The following is a 7959-nucleotide window of genomic DNA, read 5'->3' as shown; positions in this document are numbered from 1 at the left end:
ACTGTTTCAGGTTTCTCTCCACCGCCTAAACCCCTTCCTTGGAGGACAAAGAGCAGAGACCATCTTGTTCGGTAGTTGGCTAATGGCCGTGTGCACCAGAACCAACAAGGTGAGGCAACTCATGCATCTGTAATCCTGCGTCTGACTGAACTCCAGTTTTCTCCTCTCCCAAGTGGTGAAACAGGAAGCAACATCCCATCAGGAAGAACCAGAAGGTGCCATCCAGTAGCTTTGCCTCACGTCACCCATCGCCCTCAGTCAGAAATCTAGACGTGCAACTTTAGAGGGTGGGTCTCTCTGAAAGAATTTCAGAGCTTACACAGAGATGAGGTGTGTTGCTCTCTGACGAGAACGAGGCTGACTGGAACGCTGGAAATCTGGCTCTGACTGCTCTTCACAGAAGGGGCATCTTTTGTGGACTGAAGTTTCTGGAAGGTAGGCACTATTTCACTGATGTTGTTATCATTTGAGAATGCTCAGACCACGTTGGCCTTGACTGTGTGTGTGTGTGTGTGTGTGAGAGAGAGAGAGAGAGAGAGAGAGAGATGTTCAAAATGTTCATTTTTGGTCTGCTCTTCAGGGAGAGATACACGAGAGATTTGAAGCCCATCGCCTGATGAGTTTGACTTCAGAAGCATTCAGTCGTGGAGCAAATGCTGGGGCCAAACTTCTCCTCTGACCTGTAGCACTTGCTCTGTGGCGAGTTGAAACAGCTCCAGCATAGGACTAGGCAGGATTGTTCAGCCTGTGGAATCACAGGAGGCTGAGCCCTCCGTCGGCACAGCCCGGTTTATGAGGAAGGAGAAATGAAGAGAGTGACCGCAGATCTCCGGGTGGCATGGCCAAGGCATTTCAGACCACGTCAGAATGTCTTAAATGTGGAACAAGGCAGGACTTGCTCGCCTCACAGTGGCAGACTCTCCTAAACTGGCTCAATCTTGAGTGAGACAGTCTCCATGCTGTGTCCAGGAGGCTTTAGCTGAGTAGTTCTACAGCTTAGAGAGAAACATAATCGTTTTTCTTTTTTTCTAACCAGCGTACATGTTTAGCCAGGATGTTCTTTCAGACAAGTTTATTTGCTAGAGAGCCTTACACACGGGGCAAGGGAAAGAAACTTGGGGGACTCACCAGAGGATGCATATTTATTGATTCATTAATCCGTACTATTCTAGTGCCTTCTATACCACGAGTGAGGGTTCTGACTTTAAAGAGCACCTTCATACCTCTTCCCCCACAAGCTTTTTTTTTTTTTTTTTTTTTTAAGGGGTTGCCACTTCAAATTTCATCAGTAGAATTTGCTGGACAAGGGGTAAAGTCTTTAAGGGGAAAATAGGTAATACTTGTATGGTCTTCCCTCTAAAAATATTTCTGCCGTTTCTAAAAACAATCAAATTAATTGGCATGAGTTTGAAGATAATTCTGGGTTGGTAATAATCTACATAATTCTGGGTTAGTGATAATCTCCATTTATGGAGTCCTTGCTATGCATAAATGCATTTCCCAGTTAGTTCCGTGAGAGAGAACTCATGTTATGCAGTTCTCGGATGAGGACTTTTGGGTTTGGGGAGAGGTACAGTGGCAGAGCAGGGAAGTGAGGAAACCCAAATTCTGTTGCCTTTTACACACAGAAATACATGATTGGAGCCCTCCCTATTCCTCTTCTGTTCTCTCAGCCCTTCAGAGTCCTTGTCATGTGGAGGGATTCCCGAACCCATAATATGTAAATACACTAACTCAGTATCTTAGAGCAAAACACTGTGGGTCAGTCTATAATTTGCTTCTCCTGGGCTGAAGGCATGGTGTGGTAGAAAGGAAGACAGATCTAAATTTGAATCCCTGCTTTCTGCTTACTGTTTGTGTGACCTCAGCAAGTCAGTGAAATTCTTCAAACCTCATTTCCTTACTTACAAGCTAATTATTCGAATACCCATCCCGCAGGGCCATTTGTTAGAAGCAGCAGGAAGAGACTTTTGCATGATTGACAAATGGTAGGCTTTTGATACATATAGTGTTCATTTCCCCAGTTATTTGCTGATGCCTCCGGTGAACTAGATCCTCTTCTGGACTCCAGGCATAACAGCAGTGATCGAGGGAGACAAGACTCTGCCCTCATGGGGGCTGACGGGTGCTGGTTTAGTCTCGCATAGTGTCACTGACTTCCTTTGGGAATCAGGTTGTGATTATTTAGGTCCTCTATGGTGGAGCCGATCTGGCTTTGACACACCCCCTGAAGCAGAGCAGTGAGCGTCCTGTGTTAGGAATCCCCAGAGCCTAGTAAAATCAGGAAAAAGGCAAGGACGATGGATACCTCTTTCGCAAGGGTCGTTTACTGTACGAATCATTGCACAGTTATAGGAAAGATTTGTTTTTATGCGTTCTTTCACACACACACACACACACACACACACACACACACACACACACACACAGTTCACTGGAGTTTTCTTCGGCCCCTAAGGCACTACCGGCAGGCTGTGCATGGGGAGAGGGTCTGGCTCCAAGGTCTCATAAAACACAGAGTGTAGTGTGGCAACCATTCATTTACCCTGGGCTCCAGGCCATCTGTACAACAGCCTTGGGCTTTCCAAGGCCTCTCCAATGTGAACTTAGGGATGTAGTCCAAAGATTGAACTGGAGATAATATACCTTTATAAAAATGGATTTGGACAAGAGCAATTGGCTTATTTACTGGCCAAAGGCCTATTGTCAAGTTCATCAAATGGGCTAGTTGGCATTAAGAATGGTGTTCTGGCAATCTGTCCCTAACTTTGAATCCTGATGAGCTGTAGATCATGGCAGAGAGATGAAAGGAACACAAGGGAGCTCCCTTGGGAATCAAATGCAGGTCTCCCTTCTCTTAGAAACACCTGCACACCCAGAACACCAGCCTTATTGGTCCTACGTGGCCCAGGTTTGTTGTTTTATTTATTTGGTGGGCCCAGAATGATTGAAGACATCTTTGGGACACCCTACATGGACCAGGCATTAGCACTATGAAAGAAGTCTGTGTAAAGCAAAGAGACTTATCCCTCATATTACCTTAAAATTTCGTCTTGTGGAGGGGTTTTTTAAAATGACAAGAACATAAACCAAGCTAAAAACCTAATTAAAATAAACTAGGGCTTAGGTATAAAATCCTCAAATAGCAAGTGAATGGGGGATATTAAGAATCTTTGACCTTGTACAACACTTTAACAGCCAAAATTCTCCACAGGGCTTTCAGTGATGGTAGACAGATGTTTGATTGTAAATAAACTGTAGCAATCATTATGTTTTTTAAAAGAGTTATTCCCAAATTTCATTATTATTGTACCTTAAAGTCTGAGCACACTAATTTGGCTTGGGTGACCTTGAAACAAATGTCACCCTTCCTAAATATGAGAATTTAAAATTTCGTAAGCTGTGTGCCCAAATTCCCCTCAAATGTAAAGTTAAAGGGGTTTGGTTCACTTTAATAATCATTTCTTTATTTTTTATTTTATTTTATTAAAAAATTTTTTTTTTTTCCTACCTGGTCACTGGAAAGTCTGTGGGGAGGGATCATGCTTCATTCTTAAGGAGAGTAACTGAACAGACCAGAGGCCTAACATAGTTGGTGTTTGGTTTATGATGGCTCTGTCTCCTTCCATCTTGTAGCTGTGCCTTCTGAAACATGTGACTTTTGGTCATTAGGACTGGAGAAGGGAGAAATGAAAACAGGTCCCCGGCTTTTTAAATTTTTTAATTGAGGTATAATTGATGGAGGACATGATAGGAGTTTCAAGCACACAACATAATAATTCAATATTTGTATATATTGCAAAATGACCACCAAATACATCTCTCCTTTCCCTCTCAATGGGAAAACTATAAAAATCACAGCTAAGGCATGAATTTAGGTAGATTGGAGAGATAAAATATTACATTAAGGGGCTTTGAATCATTTTTATTTACTATATCCATGTACTAAGAGAAGGGAAAATCATATGCCACAATCCATTTTTCTCCATAGAGTTCTTGTATGCAAGAGCAAAGTCTATTTCTGTCATTTTGATTCCTTTGCCAGACATATTTTAGTGGAGAGTCAATAAATTTTTGTTGATTAGATTGACTTTGACGTAGGCTGAACAATTAAATAAGCATTTCAAGATTCAAGCAAATACTCTGAGAGCATTTTCTTCAATAACAAAGGTTACTTAACATCATTTAGTAACTAAAATGGCTTTAATTTCTTCCCCTCAAATTTTGTTTTCTTGTTTGACATCCAATTAAAACTTGAAAAACCTAAAATCTGCTGATGCTGAACAAATTTCAAATTGTGCAGATTAGCAATTTTCATTTGCAATGTTCTCATCACGAACTCATTATCATATTCCTCTTTGGGTCAAAGTCACAGGCTTTCTAATGAGCTCCTCCTGTTCCACCAGCCGTAACTGGCTTTCCCTGACTTGTTTCAAATGGAGATCTGCTTTGTGTGAAGGTCTGGTCTATCACCAGTTGTGTAAGAGTAAAACTTGAGAGCATTTCTAGATGATGACTATAAAATAATATGCAAGCTGATTTTCCCAAGTAATCACTCCACAGATGACACTACTGTCGTGGATTTTAAACTTTTTTTTTGACAATCATTGATGGTAAAAAATATTCCTTAGACCTCAATTTAGAAACACACACACACACACACACACTCTAATGGAAATAAAAGTTTCATGAAACAATACTGCACATATCGAATTTTTCTCTTCTATTTCATCCATTCCTGTCTATAAAATTTCTGGTTATAGCTACGGACAAATTTTGTGACCTGTTGGTCAGCCTCTCGGTTCTCAATACTGGCTGAATGTAAGAATTAACTAGGTTCTCAGTAATAATATTTATATTGATTTTATGTTGAAATGATAATATTCTAGATGTGTTGGGTTAAATAAAATACATTCCTAAGATGAATTTCACTTTTTTTCTTTTTGAAATGCAACTACAAGAAAACAAATTGGACTCTATTAAAACTAATAACTTCTTTCCATCAGATCTTACCATTAAGAGAGTAAAAGACCAGCTGCAGAAGGGAAGGAGACATTGCCATACATATAAACAAGAAGGAGTTATATCCAGAATAAAAAAAACAAGCGCGTTAGAAAAGATGGACCAACACAATAGAAAACTGGGCAAGACATTTACATAGGAGCTTCACAAAAGAATGTATCCAAATGGCCAAGAAGCATGAAACGTGCTCAACTTTATCAGTTGTTAGGGGAATGCACATCAAAACCACAGGAAAATATCACTACACACCCACCAGAGAGGCTAAAATGTGAAAAGTAGAGAGTAGTTGTGTTGGTGAGAATGCGAAATAGCTGAAACTCTCACACAGATGTGGGCGTGTAAATCCACACAACAGCTCTAGAAGACTGGTCAAGAGGGTCTGTTAATTGTGTATACATACCCGTGACCTAGCAATTCCATTGCCCTGTAGAAATGTGGACATGTGTTTACCAAAGACACAGTGAAGAATGTTCACAGGGAGTAGCCTTATTTCAGAAAACCCCAATTTCCCTCAACTGGAGAATGGAAAAAGAGGTTGTGGTATAGTCGCACCATGGAACACCAACCCCCAGTGAAAATAAGTCAGCTCCGTCACACACGTGAGGCTGGGTATTGTCTCAGTCGCAACTGCTGACAGAAAGACGTGGAGGCAAAAGAATGCCGTCAGTGTGATTCTGATTGTGCAAAGTTCAAGAACAGGCAACCTGAGTCCACGGTGTTAGAGGTCAGGCGAAGATAGTTGGAGGAAGTGGGGTAGCGACTGGGAAGAGACGCAGTGGAGGCCCTGGGGTGCTGCTAGTGTCCCGCTTCTTGGTCTAGCTGCTGGTTCTAACTCAGGTGTGTTTACTTCTGGGATTTGCTGCTCTACCGTCGGCGTGCTGGGCTTTAATGAATACGTCTGTTAAGCAATGATAACAATGCTGATATCAGGATGGCGCCTTCAGAGGTCCTGACTTAGGTGTTCTGAATCAGGCGAGAGCATGGCTTAAAAATGTTTTCCAGCTAGTCCCCCTAGAGAGCCAGCAGGCAGAACCAGGGTACTAACGAGTCACAAGTGGCTCTTCCAAGCCCCGTGTGCTGATAGAACTGTAATCACTACTTGAGGCTGTGTTCTTACTGTCTTTACTTAAGTTGCACTGACTTTAAGGACATAATTCCCACTGATGATTCTTAGAGGCGTAAGGAATTATAACGTTAATGCCTTAGAAGCCTGGGCAGGTAACTGAAATGAGCAGTGGGCTGGTTGATGAAGCCTACGCCTCAATTAAGGCCCGCACGTCCTGTGATTACTGCCAGATATTGCGGGATTTTTTGTTTTGTTTTGTTTTGTTGTTGTTGTTGTTTTCAAGTGAAGCTGTGAATCTGGATTTTTTGGTGAAAATTCCTGAATTTTAGATATCAGTGCAAATTATGTTAAAACACTCCCCAGATCAAACGAAACTGATTCATAGGGCCAGTTCCTCCTGCACCAAATTCTGCCACTGGTTTGTAACTGTGACTTTGAATTTTAGAGCCGGAAGGAAAGTTATGGGTATCATTGTATAGTCTATTAATTATGTTTCCTCTTCTGCTTCCGCAGGGATGTTGTGAAAGGAAAGGCAAAACTTTTACATATATCTCCACATACCTATACACAGAGTACTTGAATTTCTTCGCAGAAAGCTATCCTATATACTCAAGGTAATTACTGTTATTTACGTTTTATTTTATTTTATTTTATTTTATCTCATTTCACCTCTACTGTGTTGTCTTAAACTATATCTGTGCCCCAGAGCTTTATTATTATAATGATATTGTTTTCTGTGTTGTGGGAAGGAGCGGTGTTCTGGGCAAGGCAAGTTCCGTGTTATTCCCTATGATATATATACTATAGATCTTTTCTTTTTGAGAGGAGGGATGTTGAGTGACAGTTTCCTCTGACAGCGCCGGGTGATGAAGATCTCCCAAGCTTAGCCGGTATTTGCCTTGTTTGTGCTCCCAGCTGGCCCCCCAACCTTGACCATCCCCTTTTCCCTGAGCCTCGCTTCTAATTAGAAGGAAGAGTTGGCTCCGTCTGTCCTGCAGGTTTCCGGCTTCCAGACTCTTCCTTGTGAGAAACAGGCTTTGAAAAGCACATGTCTTCAAAGTCATCAGAAGTGACAATCAGAAAGGATGAGTTGCATGACAGCACATGTTCACAAATATGGATGAAAGACAAAAATCAAGTCCTGTAAAGAGAAGGAGGATTTTTAGCCCAGCACCTAACTTTGGTCTGGCTGTGTCACCTGGGGCAGGTCCCTTGATCCCTCTCAACTTCTCTTTGCATGTGTGAATTGGGGGCATGAATAATTATTATTGTGGTGAGGATACAATGAGTGGATGCTGGTGAAAGAAACTGTGTTCATTGTATACGCATGCTGGTTACTAGTTACCATGTAATCGTTGCCTCCAGCTTCTGTAACAGTCTGTGAAGAGATGGTGCTGCTATTCCCAGTTTATAACTGTGAAAGCAGGTAGCACAGCCGCTGGGCCTCTGAATCACGGTTCTGACCCTTTCCCTGCGACAACAGGGCTCGCTGGCACGTGCCTTCACCCCACCGCCTACCTAACCAATCCGCAGTGGATCAGTGGAGAATGCAGAAGGGGTTCCTGGCCAAGGCCCAACCCCACCCCCACCTTTTAGCCTCTACTCTTCTACACCTTCTTACCAAACACAAACCGCATTGATCACAAATGTATTGCCCCTCCTGCTTTCTAGAGTGAAGTGGTAACCTGCTGGGGGTGGGGGTGGGGCTGGGGGCGGGGAAGCTTAGGGGAGCCAGGTGAATAAACCACTTTTTGCTAACAAAGAAGTTGCCTTCTCTGGGGAGGAGCGGTTCAGCTGGACCATCGGAAGTTACCTGAGGATTTCTGTCTGTCATGCTATCAGCCCTTCTGGTGGCTGCTCAGCCTGAATCC

At 42.5% G+C, this 7959-nt stretch overlaps 1 protein-coding gene across 1 annotated transcript in view; it reads left to right on the top strand.

Annotated features, from left to right (window-relative positions):
- The first annotated feature begins 259 nt into the window (after positions 1-259).
- The window catches only part of CERS3 (ceramide synthase 3), a 96613-nt gene continuing 88913 nt past the window's right edge, over positions 260-7959 (top strand). The window contains exons 1-2 of the mRNA XM_059418484.1: positions 260-435; positions 6602-6702. The gene's annotated coding sequence lies outside the window, so the exon portion shown is untranslated. The remainder of the gene's footprint in view (positions 436-6601; positions 6703-7959) is intronic.

This window comes from Mustela nigripes, chromosome 13, assembly GCF_022355385.1.
Source record: "Mustela nigripes isolate SB6536 chromosome 13, MUSNIG.SB6536, whole genome shotgun sequence".
Classification (NCBI taxonomy): Eukaryota; Metazoa; Chordata; class Mammalia; order Carnivora; family Mustelidae; genus Mustela; species Mustela nigripes.
This window is presented reverse-complemented; position numbering and strand designations above follow the sequence as displayed.